The sequence below is a fragment of the Ambystoma mexicanum genome, chromosome 9 (assembly GCF_040938575.1).
Source record: "Ambystoma mexicanum isolate Mex_15411 chromosome 9, UKY_AmexF1_1, whole genome shotgun sequence".
NCBI classification, from domain to species: Eukaryota; Metazoa; Chordata; class Amphibia; order Caudata; family Ambystomatidae; genus Ambystoma; species Ambystoma mexicanum.
This window is the reverse complement of record NC_090931.1, coordinates 1117667880-1117684683: the sequence shown is the minus strand read 5'-3', so window position 1 is coordinate 1117684683 and position 16804 is coordinate 1117667880. Positions and strand designations below refer to the sequence as shown.

General features: G+C 46.8%; 1 protein-coding gene across 2 annotated transcripts in view; it reads left to right on the top strand.

Moving 5' to 3' along the window:
• The window catches only part of RIF1 (replication timing regulatory factor 1), a 1074525-nt gene that overhangs the window by 267435 nt on the left and 790286 nt on the right, over positions 1–16804 (top strand). The window lies entirely within an intron of this gene.

Genomic DNA, 16804 nt, shown 5'->3' with positions numbered 1-16804 from the left:
TGGTGTCACTATATCGTATCTTGTTGCACAAAATATCCCAACAGTTTATTGTGCATTTGAATTAGTGAGATTTTTGCACCTTCGTCCAGATATCGTCCCCATTCTGATGGCATATCCTCAAGTGTGGCTGTTTCAAAGAATTAAGGTGCGCCAATGCAAGGGTGCCAGACCGGAAGAACAAACCATGCCCTGGTGTCTCCTGCCAGAAGCACGGAAACTGCTCTCGTGAACATCCGTGAAGACCTGCTGTCCAACCTTGACTCTAACACCCCTTGCATCCTGATCTTGCTTGATCTCTCTTCTGCCTTTGACACTGTCAACCATGCCATCCTGCTCAACCGTCTCCGTGATAACTTGGGGATCACTGGTCAGGCTCTGGCGTGGGTGAATTCTTTCCTCTGACCGACCCTCCCAGGTCCAACTTGGGTCCTTCCTCTTATCTTTTTCTCTACCTGTGGTGTCCCCCAGGGGTCTAATCTCTCTCCCTGGCTGTTCAACCAATACCTGGCACTCCTTGCCCACTGCATCGCCGCTCTCTGCCCCAACTTTCAGTGCTATGCGGATGACACCCCGCTCCTCTTTAGGCTACCCTCTGCCTCCTCCTCTCCTTCCCTCATCTCTGACTGTCTGCTATCCAGTAGTGGTTTGCCGCCAATAACCTCTGCCTTAATGCCAGTAAGACTGAGATTCTCCTCATTGGCTCGCCCGCCCCCTCCTTCCCTGTAGCTCTCTAGCCGGCCTCTCTTGGCCCTCCCCCTGCTCACACCTGCAAAGCTAAAAACCTTGGGGTCCTCTTCGACTCCACACACTACTTCTCTCCTCACATCTGACGTCTAGAAGTCACACTACCAGCTGCACCTCCTCAGAGGTATTCTTCCTTTCTTTTTCTTCCCCCAGAAGCTCACTGTCTCCAGAGCTCTGGTTCTCTCTAGGCTGGACTATTGTAACAGCCTCTTTCTAAATCTGCCTGCTTCTACTCCCCGCCCTCTGCAACTTATCCAGAACAGGACTGCAAAACTTGTCTTTGGCCTCAAGCCCAGGGATCGTATCTCCCCAGGACTGAAGTCTTCTGCACTGGCTCCCAGTGGCTGCAAGGATAAAGTTTAAAACTCAGGTTTGGCAGAAAGTCACAAAACCACAGCGCTTGTATCAATAAATATTAAGAGTGCACATAGGCTGCAGGTCCCGGAGAGGTGTGGGAGTACTGCCAAGTACAACCCACTGTTGTGGAAACAATTAGAGCACGGGCAATTCTCAGTCGCACTGCGCCCAAGAGTGCAATATAGGCATGTGTTGCAAGTAATTGAAGAGAGATGTGGTTAGATGTCTGATGGATTTATTTGCAAAGTAGCCTGACACGTGTTTCGAGTCTAAACCGACTCTTCATCTGAGGCTGTAAATGGGAGATGGAACCTAAGATAAATTGTATCAAGGACAGTGCCAGAAAACTCTGTCATGGCTTCGCAATTGCGGTAATTTCAGCACAGCAGGAAAAGCCAAAGTGATGTGAAAGGAAGCAGTGAGTTTTCTGGCACTGTCCTTCATTCAATTTATAACCACATCTCTTCAATTACTTGCAACACATGCCTATATTGAACTCTTAAGCGCAGAGCGACTGAGAATTGCCCGTGCTCTAAAGTTCAAAACCCTCTGCATCGTTCACAAGGCCTTCTGGGGCCTGGGGACTCAATACCTTCAACTGTCTCTCTTCCTAAATATCTTCCTTCTTGAGCTCTTCGCTCATCCTCCTCCAACTCCCTCAGGGTCAGTCGCTTTTCCAAGCAACGAGTTGGTGGTAGAGCTTTCTTCGGCTGGTGCCTCCCTCTGGACACGCCTCCCTTAAACTTGAGAACCATCTCCAGTTTCGGAAGCGCCTCAAAACCTTCCTCTTTGCTTCTGCTTTTTCTCCTCCTCTCCTGACCGTAACCGGAACTGCACTGGCTACCTGGATACCCTCTGACCCAGGCCTTCGCCTGTCAGTATCACACACCTGCACTGCCCACCTTGCAACCCCTGCACTTGGGGACTGTTCTGTATCCCTACAGTCCCCCTACCCATGCACTTGCTGGCCGTTTACTTACCATTATCATCTTTCTCATGTACTGCACTACCCCTGACCCCTTCCGGCACCATCTGAATGACACCTGGTCTAGTAGGATCTCTGTCTGTCCTCCCTTTGTTCCTCTTCCTTGCCTCGTCGCGCCTTGAAACACTTTTGTATAGGCGCGTTATGCCATATCATATCCTCCTACTACGCAAAACGCAGCAGCCCTTTTCACAGAATTGACACAGAATTGACTTAACATAACTGTGCAGAACTCTTACCCTGCAGTTACCCCTACTGCACCCTCCTGATAGACTCTTGTTCTCCTCATCTTAAACCTAAGGTGACAATTTATTTTGTTTTTTTTGTTTGCAGATTTTTCTTTTTTTAAGAACCTAGGGATCACTGACTTGGTATTCGGTTTGTAGATCCCACACCGGAACCTCATTAACTGGTCATTATTGCACCACACTTGGCAAATAATTCTGAATGTCCGGTCCTAGCAACCTTCCACCCTTACGAGACCACTTCTGGCTGGTAGCACCCAAACGATTTTGCTGCAAGCAGTCCAATTCCTCAGCCCTTTAGTAGTGGAAGATCTGGCCCACTTTCAGCAATCGCTCCATAGCCTGACCATACACTACCTTGCGCCGACTAGGCATATTGTTTCATGCATTCCGGATCCCCTCATTCTGCTGCAGTCTCCAACTACTGCATCAGGATTCTGCAACCTTTGGCTCTCACGATATTTGGAATGAGACTCCCATCAGCCCTATCCAGCATAGTCCATGGCAAGAAATCATGGAAGTCTGTTTTGACTATTTTTCTTTTTGTAGTTTTTCCTACATTGGCATCAGAGGGACCACTTAACTTTTTGCTACGAACACTGTCCTGACTTTTGAAGGTAAGTAGTCTTTTTGCTTTACTTTCCTTGCTCAACCGCAACTTCTATCCCCTTTTTGGCAGTGGTGTAACACAAAATGTGGGGGCCCCCCTGCGAGCCATGCTGAGGAGGCACCCCAACTCGGCAACAAATCACGGTTTGCGCCACTCTGGGCCGGCCTAGATTTTCACGCTTGCGCAATATACAGAAATGTGCTGCTGAAGGGGTATGCCGCACACTGCACTAGGAAAAAGGTGTTTTAATGCACCATACAACACACTTTCTGAGTAAAATTGGCTATAAAGCCACAATGTTTGCAATTGTTTTGTAGAGTAACACCAATCCAATACCTTCAAGTCACCAACAGTGCACATGAACATTAATGCATTGCTATTAAAAATGCCATGCCACAATGAAAACATGTCCAACTGGCTGCACAATGTAGACCAGTGTAGACACGTAATAACATTACAGTAAAGCATGCCAGGCCCCATTTAGACATACCCAGACTGGTTGCACCAAAATGCCAGTCAAAGCAAGAACGCATCAAGAAGAGTGCACACATTAAAGCCTGCGTCCCTGCAGCCTCTAACACAGCCAAACTCTATAAAATCTGCAAGGAACTGGTCAATCATGTTGCAGTCTCTACCTCTCCTGTTCCCTCCAAGGCCCTCTGTACGGCTCTGGCCTCTCACTTCTCCACTAAATCTCAGGACATCATGTCCTCTATCTCCTCTTCCTCTCTCGGCCCCCTTTGGCCATCTCTACCTCTCCTCCGATTTCCTCTTTCTCTCGAACACCTGATGAGGTTTCTAGACAAGTCCGATCTATGCAAGCGTTGTCCAAACAGGTGCTCCCTTGCTCCACCAGAAACATCAAGGATGATATTGACGCCCTCGCTCCAGCCTTGGCTGATTTCTGTAATCAGCCACTGGAATGTTCCCCTGTCCCCTTAAGCACTCACTTGTGCGCTCACTCCTCAAGAAGCAGTCTGCTGATCCTACCTGCCCGGCAAACTATTGCCCAATCTCCATCACACCATTCTTGGGCAAACTCTTGGGAAAGCTTGCCATCTCCCAGCTTACCCTCCACAATGAATCTGTTGGTTGTCTCCATGACCATCGGTCTGGCTTCAGAGCTGCCATAGGCATGGAAACTGCTCTCCTGGACACCCGTGAAGATCTGCTCTCTAACCTTGATTCCAGCATTCCTTCTGTCCTCGCCCTCCTTCTTTCCTCTCCTTTCGACGTGGTCAACCACACCATCCTGATCAATCGACTCTGTGAGAACCTGGGCATCACGGATAAGGCCCTGGAGTGACGGACCTCCTTCCTCTCGGACCGCCCCCCCAGCCCCCTTTGCGAGGTCCAACCTGGTCCTGTTCTCTCTGCCACCGCTCTCTACCTGTGGCATTTCCCAGGGCTCTATACTCGCCCTTGTTTTTCAACCTCTACTTGGCCCCTTTGGCCCATCTGATCTCTACCTTCTCCTATAACCTTCAGTGTTATGCGGATGACTCGGCTTTCCTTCAGGCTCCCCTCAGCCTCCTCTCTCGCTCATTCCTGACTGTCTATCCACGATTCAGGATTGGTGCACCTCCAACGATGTCTGTCTTAATGCCAGTAAGACGGAGATCCTTCTCATTGGGACCCCGGCACCTGCTTTCACTCTCTGGTCGTCCACCTTGGGCCCTCTTCCTTCGCCTTCCTGCTAGGCAAAACACATTGGTGTCATGTTCTATGCCACTCTTTCTCTCCTCACATCTTGGATGTCGCCAAGAAGTTCCAATACCAGCTGCTCCTCCTCAAAGGGACTCGTCCCTTTCTCACTTTCCACCAGAAGCTCACTGTCTCCAGAGCCCTCATTCTCTCTAAGATTGAATACTGCAACAGCCTCTTTCTCAATCTGCCTTTCTCTACTCTCCGTCATCTGTAACTAATCCAGAACAGGACTGCAAGACTTATCCTTTGCTTCAATCCCAGGGTTAGTATCTCTCCAGCCCTGACATCTCTCCACTGGCTCCTGTTGGCTGCAAGGATCAAGTTAAAGACCCTTTTCATTGTCCACAAGGCTTTCTGGGGCTGGGGCCCGCACTACATGAAAGCATTGGAGGGGATTACATCAGACCAGTGGGTGCTCAAGACCGTCGCCCATGGGTACTTCATCGAGTTCAGCCGACCACCTCGATTCAGACCTCTGAGATCAAGACGCCTAACATCAGAACGCCTCAGTATCCTGCTGCAAGGTGGCGAGATCCTGCAGGAAAAGGGCGCTATCGAAGTCGTCCCTCTTCTACAGGTAAACAGGGTTTTTTATTCAGTGTACTTCCTTGTGCCCAAAAAGGATCTCATGGGCCCTGTGCTAGACTTGTGCCCAGTGAACAAATTTGTCAAACCTCAGAAGTTTCGTATGGTCACACTGCAAGAAGTAATTCCTCTGCTAGCACAGGGGATTACGTGACTACATTGGACATGAAAGATGCATACTTTCATATTTCAATGTTGCCGGCCCATAGAAAATACCGAAGTGCATGATAGAGGACAAGCACTATCAGTTCAAAGTACTTCCCTTCAGCATTGCCTCAGCCCCAAGGGTATTTACAAGGTACTGGCAGTTGCAGCAGCCCATCTGCGCAGGCAAGCCATCCCAGTTTATATTTACCTCGACTGGCTCATAACAGGGGACTGTTTTTTGGAATTGTTAATGCAAATCTGTTAAGCTACAATAGCCATTTCATAGCAGCATTATATGTTTAGGCAGACAGGACGCAATGAAAGACCTTCACATTGACCATGTACATGAAAGCGAAATCACTAACCTGATCTTCAGTGTAGAAATGAAAATAGGGAACACTCCCCTAGTGCTCTTACTATGCCTAGATAGACTGGCAACGTGGGAGCCCGAGGGAAACCCTTGCGGGGGAGAAAACCCTATGTGGCTGGGGTGTGTTGGACGATGCTCCCAGGGAAGGCTTCAATGACTGGAAAACATTGGAACGTAGTCAGGAAACGAGCAGGATTCATGTATAGTAGAATCGTACAACAGGTGTGGACTGTAGAAAAGAGAACAGTTAAAGGGGAAGTGGAAAACCTTTATAATCCTTTAGAGTCGATGTATACGGTTCATGCCACTTCCGAAACTCGTGTAGGAGTTGAAAGGAGGCAGAGCTTCGTTTGTGCGGACTATGGGTCAGCCTTTGTAGAAATGTTAAGGGTTAGAAGGATTTGATAATATGCTACACAAGGAGACCTTATTAGCCCTAGCACTACACCTATCGGTTTAGGAAGGAGAATGTGGAGTTCGCCAGTGCCGCAGGTTCTTTCCTGTAACCGCGGGCGGATCGGGAGGTGTGGTTCGATCCAAATCAAAAGTGAAGTGTCTGCGGGAGATAAAGAAATGGTACTGCGGCTAGGGAATGGCTCTGCGAAGGGAGATAGAGGCTGGACAGTTAACTTACTTTGAACGGGAACACCCGGGTTGACTTGATGTACGAGAGTTGACTGAGGTAATCCTTTGGGAAAGAGACCCTAAACACACAAGGGGAGCGAGAATGTAAGCATGAGAGAATAAGGGTACCTAAGAAGTTAAATTTAAGTTTAGATTAATAGAATTTACGGAGCGTAGCCTCTGATGGCAGTAGCAACGCGTTGTTGTGATGAATCCCGGAACTGAAATATCGTGCCCGGGGAAGGGGGAGGAGCTACTACCTCCAACCCTGACTGAGCAAATGGAGCGTTGCACAGCACACGGGGCGCCATCTTGGGAAGGAAGGTACGGACACTGGAAATGTGACACCAGTGATTCCATAGTGACAACCCTGCTGCCAGGCCAGACGCCTGCCCATGACTGTATGCCCCCTCCGAAGGGAGGCTAAGCCCGGCTTGCAAGGGTGGCATCAGTAAAAGGAGCGGATCAAACTAGGTGCGTGAACTGCGGTAGCTGGCTCCCAAGACCGCTCCGCCTGTGAATAACCCAGTCAACCAGGTATTGAAGGACCCCCGCCGATACCTGGAATCGCGGATAGCCTCAACCTCTTATTCGGGACCAGAGATGGTCCGCACTGGCGGGGGTGACCCCGCAGAGACTGGATGGAAGCAATCTGAACGTCTGGTTTCAATTGAGACACGTGAAAAGTGGGATGGATCTGCTTCCAAGAGTATGGTAATTGTCGTTTGAATGCAGCGGAACCTCGTTTTGCCAAAACAGAAAAAGGACCAAAGTACCTTGGAGAGAGCTTAGAAGGCACCAGTCTCCTGGGGAGGAATTTACTAGCCAGCCATAACTTAGCCCTGATTTTGTATTGATGGAGCCGGGGTGCGATGTTTGTCCACCAGTCTTACTCCAGAACTGGGCTTCTTGTAAGGCTTCACATGCCTCGTAATGACCCTGCTGAATGACATGCACCAGGCTATCTAGATCAGGATACGGAGTGTATTGAGGGATCGAAGTAGGGAAGACGGAAGGATGAAAACCATAGGTGCAGAAAAAAGGACTGACTTGGATGGCTGAATGCGCTGCATTGTACGCAAATTCAGCCAGAGATAAATGTCCCAATTGTCTTGGGCAGCTGATACGTAACATCTTGGGTAGCCCTGTAAGGTTTGGTTCAGCCGATCAGTCTGGCCATTAGTTTGCGGATGATCTCCTGAGCTTACGGCCCGGGAAATCGCTAGTGTCAGATGTTTCCAGTACCTAGAGGTATATTGCGGACCCCGGTCCGATATGGTTTCCGGTAATCCATGAAGGGAAAATATGCGGTCCAGGAATATCCGTGACATGAGAAGCCGATGGGATGGAAGGTAGAGGGATAAAGTGAGCCATTTTGGTCAAGGAGTTGATTTATTAAATTTGTTACACACCCAGACCCTTAGGTATCACGGCGTGGTTACAGGGCAAAAATTTGCATTTTACACAATTCACATATTGAACAATGCCGACATTCAAAAGCACGATTACATTCAGTTACACAAAGATGGATGCTACAGGTTTAATGCAATATATTCACACTCACTCAAGACCGTTGTCCTTTCTTTTAATTAAAGAGCCAAGTTTTGAGTGATTTTTTTTTCTTTTTTTTTTCCAGAGAAGGAAGCTTCCTCTTTGCTGTTGGGGAGGGAATTCCAATGTTTGGGGGCTTAGTATTGGAAGCTGCTGCCCCATGCTTTAGTATTCTTGTAGCGGGGTATCTCTAAGAGTCGGAGTTTGAACCTTAGTGTTCCTATGAATACTTATTTTTTTGGGTGGCTTTGTTTAAGTACTTGGGAGCTGTGTCCTGTTGGCATTTGTAGGTTATGCAGTGTGTTTTAAAGATGATTCTTTCTGCAACAGGGAGCCAGTGGTGGTCTTTCCTGATCTTAGATATATGGTCTGATTTCCTAATGCCTAGAGCTGCTCTTAGGGCTTTGTTTTGTATCAGTTCTAATTTTTTTAATTAGATTTTGAGGTACCTAATAGTAAGACATTACAATAGTCAAGTCGCGAGAGAATCAGCACTCTAGCCAGGGTAACACAGTTAGTAGGGGTGAGGAATTGTCTGCTTAGTGCAATTAGTTTCGCTGTATATGCTGTAGTGGACGAGAGGCTGCTGATGTGTTTAGTCATGGACAGATTTGCATCCAAGTTAAATCCTAGGGTTTTTACTGGTTTCAAGACTGGTATGGTGGTACCATCGATGTTGATGGATGCATAGTCGGGGTGGAGGGTACTAATGTTAGATTGGGAGCCCACAATCAAAATTTCGGTCTTCTCATCATTGAGACAAAGGCTATTTAAAGCCATCCAATTTTGGATAATAGCATAGATTTTGTTAATGAGTAAAGTGTCGTGGGTGTAGTTACCTGAGAGGGCTGAGGATCTGGGTGCCATCCGCAAGGTTGGTGTAGATGACACCCATATCATTTAAGGCTGAGAATAGGAGCTTAGTGTATGCGTTATAAAGTGTGGGTGAAAGGCAGGAGCCTTGTGGCACTCCAATAGGGACGGGGATAGGGTGGATGGGGTCCAGCTGCTTCTATAGTGACTCTAGAGGTTTGGTCAGCTAAGAAGGATTTAATCCACATAGTTGCATCCGTGGAGAAGTTAGCCATTAGCTAGTGTGGCACAGAGTTTATCATGATCCACTAAATCAAGTGCAGCAGAGAGGTCTAATAGCAGGAGGATACATAATTTGCCTGAGTCTCTAATGGTGTCCATTTGGATTTTAAGGTCCAGTAGAGCAGTTTCGGTGCTGTGGTTTGGCCTAAACCCAGATTGTCTTGAGCCAAGAAGTTGGTTGTTTTCTAAGTGGGTTTGTACTCGATTAAAGGCTATTTTATCAATGATTTTGAGTAGAAAGGGGATTGTCGTTATTTGCCGGTGATTTGTAGTATAGTCTGGTCTAGAGAAGGCTTCTTTAGCAATGGGGTGACCCAGCCTTCCTTGATACTAGCTGGGACCAGTTTGGCTTTGAATGAGGCATTTACGGAGTTAGTAATAATGGGTGCGAGTACATGGGCACAGGATTTGACTATGAGCTGGGACGGAGTCTCCTTTGCAGTTGGAAGCTTTAAGTTTGGAGATGGTGTCGCAGACTAATTCTTGGGAGACTGGAGTGAAGGTGAATAGTGCGCTGGTATTAGTAGCGGGTTTAAGAGGGTGTTTGTCATTGGTAGGTTTACTTGCTTGCAGTTCCTTTTTGGTAGTAATTTTAGTTTGTAACAATTTAATTTTGGTTGCTAGAGCATCTTGTATGGTGGAGTACCATTCTTTGCTCAGTTTAGTGGGGTTGATAATGGGGATCGGGGTTTCCAATTTTCTCAAGATGGAAAATAACTCTTTGGAATCGGAGGCTGTTGTTGTTCTACGTATTATAGGCATTCGCTTTGGTTGAGATTATTGCTGATTTTGTAATTTTTATTAGACAATATGAAGGCTTTTTTTGATTCCGGTGTTGGAATTTTCCTGAAAGCATGTTCCAGTGCACGTTTCAAGATCGACTAAATTATCATTAAACCAGAAACTTGACAGTTTATCGGTATGTTTCGTTTTGGTGGTTAGGGGTGCTACCGCATTGATGGTAGAGGTAAGACAGTTTTTGTAAATGTCTGCTAGGAGACAAGGGTTATCACTGGTGATTGACGTTGAGTCTAAGGCTGTACTCTGTATAGGGCTAATGTTATCTGGTGTGAGCTTACGAAGATTTCTAGCTTCATAAGTATGAGTAGATTTTTGTTCAGTGGGGAGGGGTTCCTCACAAATAATAGTGAACTGGATGTTGAAATGATCTGACCTACATCCTTCAGATTCTGGGAGATCTACAATGAAATCGGTGGAAATGATCTGCCAGGGTCTCGTTGGCAGTTGCATCTTGACCAGTTCTCCCAAGGGGGAAGCCCTAGAAGTCTTGGTCTGGAGACAGGTGGGACATGATGCGATGTATTCCTGAACATCCTGTCTGATGGTAGGCCACCAGAAATGCCTTTGGGTTAGTTCTAAAGTGTTTGCGGCGACTCTCTGGACTGCTGCACGAGAATCATGGCAAAGTCTCAGTACTTCCTTATGAAGATCTTCATCAGGGACAAACTCTTTATCTTCTTTGAACAGGGAGGGGCCTCTACTCTTTGTAAAGCCATGCAATTGGAGTAACCCAGGTTGAGAGGATTCCAATTCCTTGGATTTGGCTTCGACTTTTTGTAGGAAATGAACACAGGCACAAGTACGGCCTTGGGGAATATCTGTTCTGACTGACAAGTTGAGTGTTCCAACGGATCCCTTCGGAATAGGGCGTCAGCTTTGAGGTTTGTTTTGCCGGGTATGAATGTGAAGACAATCCGAAATGGGAAAAGAAATGAGCCCATCTGGCTTGTCAACTGTTGCATGTCTCTGCATACTGGAGAGAACGGAGGTTATGGTGGTCGGTTCTGACTTGAATCGGGTACAGAGCTCCTAGAAGTAGATGATGCCACTCTTCGAAGGCTAGTTTGATGGCTAGCAGTTCTCTCCAATCAATCTGTAATTGATTTTGGCGGGAGATGGGGTTTTAGAAAGGTAAGCAACAGGATGCTCAGTGTTCATGGCATCTGGTTGGAGAACAACGGCTCCCAATGCCTGGTGTGATGCATCTGATTCCACAATAAATCTGTTCTGGCACGGCCAAGATGGGAGCCTTCGTGAAGAGCGACTTGTTTGTCAAAGGATCCCTGTGTCTCCGACCCACAGAAGGCTATCTTTTTCGGAGGTGTGTTAATAGCTGGGTTAGAGACGAAAAGTGGGGTATAAATAGCCTGTAAAAATTTGCAAACCCAAGGAATCTCTGCATATCCTTCATTGATTTTGGAGCAGGCTGTTTGGTGATTGCGGAAACCTTTGCCGGATCCGTAAAATGCCCTGAGCAGACAAGATGTATCCCAAGTATGCCACACTATTTGTGGAATTCACACTTTTCTAATTTACAAAATAGATTTTGTTGGAGCCGATGCAATGCCTCTTTCACGTGGGCCACATGATCTGTCGGATTGGAGGAAAAGACCAGGATATCATCAAGATAGATGATTACATAGTGTAATGCTATCTCTGCGAAGAGGTGATCCATGAATCTTTGGAAGACCGCTGGTGCGTTGGATAAACCAAAGGGCATGTCTCTTTATTGAAAGTGGCCAAACGGGGTCCTGAAGGCTGTCTTATATTCATCACCGGGCTTGATGCAGATTAGGTGATAAGCGCCACGCAAATCAAGCTACGATAAGGCACGAGGCAGAGGTATCGCAATTATCTCCAAATCCAGCCTCTCTGAGACTAGCTCCTCCCCAAACTGCCCAATCCTGCGAAGTCCTCAGTCAAACTTCCTCTTCCTCTTGTCAACTCCCAGACCCTTACTATTCACCTTATCTACAATTCCCCCCCCCCCCGACCAATTGGGACGTCTGAGGAGGACATTTACACTCTACTTTCCAACAACCTTAAAACCACCTCCCAATTAATTCTGAGAGACTTCAACCTGGGCTTCAATGACCCATCAGATAAATATGCCACAGCCACCGCCAACATTCTATCTGAACTTGGCCTATCCCAAAAAATCACTGAACCTACTCATAACAAAGGGAGAACCCTTGATTGGGGTGGCGGAATACAACTGCACTGCTAACATCACCTCCATCTCCTCGCAACCCTGGACAGACCACTTCCTCCTGTCCTTTGCACTTTTAACTACTAGAACACTCACCCCAGCTATTCCTACTGCCCCTCCCTGCCCAACAAGGAACAAAAAGAACATTACAGTGGACAAAGTGATCCCTGCCATCTTCCCTACCCTGAACTCGCTCGCAGATGACCTAGACCCAGGAATGCTTGTTAAGGAGTATAACAAAATTATGGTAACTTCACTGACATTATTGCTCCCATCAAACTTAGACCAAGTAAGCCAAAAAGTCACCTGAACAAGTGCTTCACCCCACAACTTGGACTTAAAGCTCCTAAAGAGGAGTTGTGAATCTTCTTGGAGATCACTCTCGTCAGTAGCCAATAGAACCAAACGTACCGAAATTTCATCTCAGTACAAAAAGGAAATCTACCTGGCCAAATGCAACTCTTCCAACAAACTGATGTCTAGCGTGAATTCCAGTATGAAGGAACTGTTTACCATTCTTAAGGAACTAGTCTCCTATCCCTACTCCTGACATCTGTACTAAGTATAAAACATGGTGTTCCGATATACAACAGGCCATCTCCAACAAAGTAACCACCCGTCAAAATAAAATGGCCCTAAAAAAAGCATCCCTGAATCATCCCTCCCATCCTAACAATACCCCTGACCACCTCTTGAAGGAAACTCCATCTAACCCTACTGCCCGATTTAACTTCACTAAAACATCCATCCGTGAGGTAGAGAAAGTTATTCTTTCATTCGAGCCTTCCAACTGCCAGGGCGACCTCTGCCCAGCTCATAAAAGATGCTGCAAGAGAACTTGCCCCTTTTATATCTAAACTCATTAATGCCTCATTTGCATCCGACATTGTCCCATCCAATCTTAAACAATCGTGGGTGCTCCCACTACTCAAAAAGCAAACCCTAGATCCCTCATACCTACAAACTACCGCCCCATTACGACAGCACCCTTCCTGTTAAAAATACTCTAAGATTGCTTATCTTCAAATTCAAAAGTATTTGGAACTCCACAAACTCCTAGGAGCGCGACAATCGGGTTTCCGCCCCCAACACGGAACTGAGACTGCCCTTATCGACTTGAAGACGCAAGTCGATGAGTTAAGAGACAAAGGGAAAACAGCCCTCCTCCAACTTCTTGAAACCTCGGCTGCATTCGACCTTGTGGATCATAAGGTCTTATGCAGACACCTTGACTCAGCTGCCCATTTCTCAAGAGGCTATAATATGGATTGAGTCCTTCTTAAGTGACAAGACTGAGGGTTTTCTCCTCCTCAGCAGCAGCAGACCCCATTCCCATCACGTGCATGTCTCTCCTACACTATACAACATATTTACTTAGCCCCTTTTCGACGATCTGGACCATCTTGGTATCACCTACACTAACTATACAGATGATGCACACATTCTCCTCCCACTTTCCGGGGATTACGTTAAGGATTTGGCCTTGGTGAATAAGGTGCATCTCATCATCCAGGCATGGATGGCTACCCATGGTCTGAATGATGACAAAATGGAGCTCATCCTCCTGGGTACCCACACCAATCTCAAGAAACTAGACCAAGATTACTCCTTCATAATCAACCGCATTAAGGTGGCCAAGGAGGTAAAGACCTTTGATTTCTACCTCTATTCCACCCTCTCCTTTGCCAAACAAGTAAATGCCAGGCCTCTGCCACGGCCTATACATGTAAACTCATCGGAACTGGCAAACCTTTTCTATGTGACAACTGCATTATCCTGGCTAGAGCCCTTATCCTCTCTAGGCTTGACTATTGTAACGCCTTCTACATTGGTGCCAGTAAATCAATTATCCAGAAGATACAAATCCTCAAATAATGCCTTAAGAGACCAAAAACCCGGCGTGGCCAAAAGATCACACATTTGCGATAAGGCGTCAACACCGGCTCTCAACTTACAACACATTTCAATTAAGAACTGCATCCCTTCTCCTAAAGCACTGAATAATGCTGCCCCCAGCTATCTTATGGACAGATTCCAGAGGAGAACCTCCACCAGACCCATGAGACTACTACCAACTGCCTCACCATCCCCAGATTTAAGCTTTCTAAGATTGGTGGCAGCAGCTTCCCCGTTAAAACTGCCGAACTCAGGAACCCCCTGCCACATCCCATCAGAGAAGATTTATTTATTTGCATTTGTATGGCGCACTTGCAGCCCGGGGGCATCGAGGCGCTGTTACAAGAATTTGTAGGAATTTTGATTGAGGTTAGACGGGTGACGAGATGTCTCTTGGTTACACAAACTATAGTTACAGATACAGCATAGGAAGCTTACTTTTACAGATTGATAGCATTTACATTTCAAACAAAGCTTAGTTTTAATAGCTTTGCGGAATGCTTGGTGGGACTCTATCATTCTTAAGTGAGTGGGCTGTGCGTTCCAGTGGGTGGCGACCAGAGTGGGAAAACTGGAGCCCCCAGCACAGACTTCACACGTTTTAGGCATGACAATCATGTTGGATTAGCACTTCCTTAGTGGTCTTGTGGCAGTGTGCTCTGTGATTCTTTGGCTCAGGTACGGGGGAGCAAGTACATGGAGGCATTTGTGAGTGAGGGCAAGGGTTTTGAAGACCATTCTCTCTTTGACTGGGAGCCAGTGGGCCTGTCTTCTCACTTCGTAAATGTGGTCTTTTCTTGAGCTCCCTGTGGCCGCCCTTTGTGCGTTATTTTGGACTAACTGGAGATTGGCCAAGTTTTTGTTGGAGGTCCCAACGAGTAGGGCATTGCAGTAGTCCAGCCTCAATCCAATTATTGCCCTGGCAATGGTGAGGCAATTCTGGCGTGATAGGAAGGGTCTGGCAGTGTTGTGAACTTTATAGTAGGCTAACGAGGAGGCGATGGCATTAACCTGTCTATCCGTGGCCAGATCTGAGTCCAGGTAGACTCAGTGTCTTAATGTTGTTGGAGACCTTGATGGGAATATTGTCAATAGTGAAAGATATGTACTGTTCACCAAGGTTACCCAGGGTAGAGGGTGACCCTATGAACAGAAGTTCCGTTTTTTCACTGTTGAGGCAGAGCCAATTATCTGCCATCCAAGATTGGATGGTGGAGTAAATGGTGGTGAGTGCGTTTGTATCCGCTAGGTAGTCCCCTGTGAGCGGGATGAGCACCTGTGTCATCCGCATAGTTGGTATACAATATGCACAGGGAGTCGAGGGTGCTGAACGGAGGCCTCGTGAAGAGGTTCTAGAGCGTGGGCGCGATACACAAACCCTGTGGAACACCGCATTTGATGTGGTTAGGGGTAGCACAGGCTGAGTCAGAGAAGACTTTAATGGCCCTCTCTTGGAGAAAGGAGGTAATCCATTCACATGCTTTGGGGGAGAAGTTAGCCTGAGTTGCTAGATGGTGGCACAGAGTGTTGTGATCCACAATGTCTGCGGATAGGTCCAGGAGCAGAAGGAGAGCAGATTTACCTGTGTCTCTCAGATCGTCCATTTGGTTCTTTGGAGCCGTTTCGGTGCCATGTTGTGGGCGGAAGCCAGATTGCCGCAGGCCGAGGAGACGGTTGTCTTCCAGGAACTTTTGGACTTGCAGGTAGGCTGCTTTGTCCAAAATTTTAAGAAAGAATGGTACAGTGGTAATGGGCCTATAGTTCCCAGGGACCATTGGGTCCGTGGATGGTTTTTTGAAGATCAACCCTACCTGAAATTTAGACTCGGTTACACCATTTGGCTCAAGTCTAATAATGTCTGTTTACCTGTGACTCATAACTTGTACCTTATGTATTTTTACATGCATTCTTGTATCACACCCGTTTACCTCGCCTTTGCATTTTTTTCTGTTTATATTCTGTAACTTGTTAAATAAGCCTTGCATATCCTTGTAATTGCTGCGCCCTGATACCTCTGGGTCTGGTATTCATTATAAATAAACAAATCAGCCTTGTATAGATCTGGGCGCCATGGACTGCCTCCAAAACGTCCGGAATTAGGGGCATAGGATATTTGTCCGGTACTGTGATCTTGTTAAGGCCCCTAAAATCAATACACGGGCGAAGTTCTGAGGTGTTCTCTTTTCTTTAGAAGCCGCTGCAGGTGATGTAGACTCCGTGATTAGACCAATTTTCAGATTGGTGTGGAAGTATTCTTTCAGGACTTCTTTTTCCTTGGCTGACAGGATGTACATGCAGCCAAAAGGGAGAGGGCTATCGGAGTAAATTGATGGCACAATCGTCTCTACGGTGAGGTGGAACCTCTCTGCGAGAAGACCACCTGGTATTGTTGATATTCGGAAGGAAGTTCCGAAATCTCATTTAAGATTGTGCGAGTGGAAAGTGTTTTCATTCAGTGGTTCTCTGTTTGACCTGGGGAGGTTTGTATTCAGACACCGATGAACACATTGTTCAGAACCCAAGAAGAGTGCCAGCTGACCAATTCATGCAAGGGTTATGGACCCTTAACCAGGGTAGACCAAGAATGACTGGATAATGTGCTGTTCTTATTATGTCTAATTCTAGTGTTTCTTGATGAGCGGCAATAGTCTTGATCAGGGAATGAGTATGGTCTTTGATAGGACGCGATGTTAAGGGGGCTACCATCCACGCGTATAGCCATGTTCTTAGCTGCGCCTGGGATCCCATGGTTCATTGCCCAATTGTCATCTATAAAATTACCAGCAGCACCGCTGTCAATTTGAGCTAGCACATTTCTCTAATCGTATATTGTCCCATGCTAAAGAAACATCGAGGACCATCATGGTATTGTCTGAGG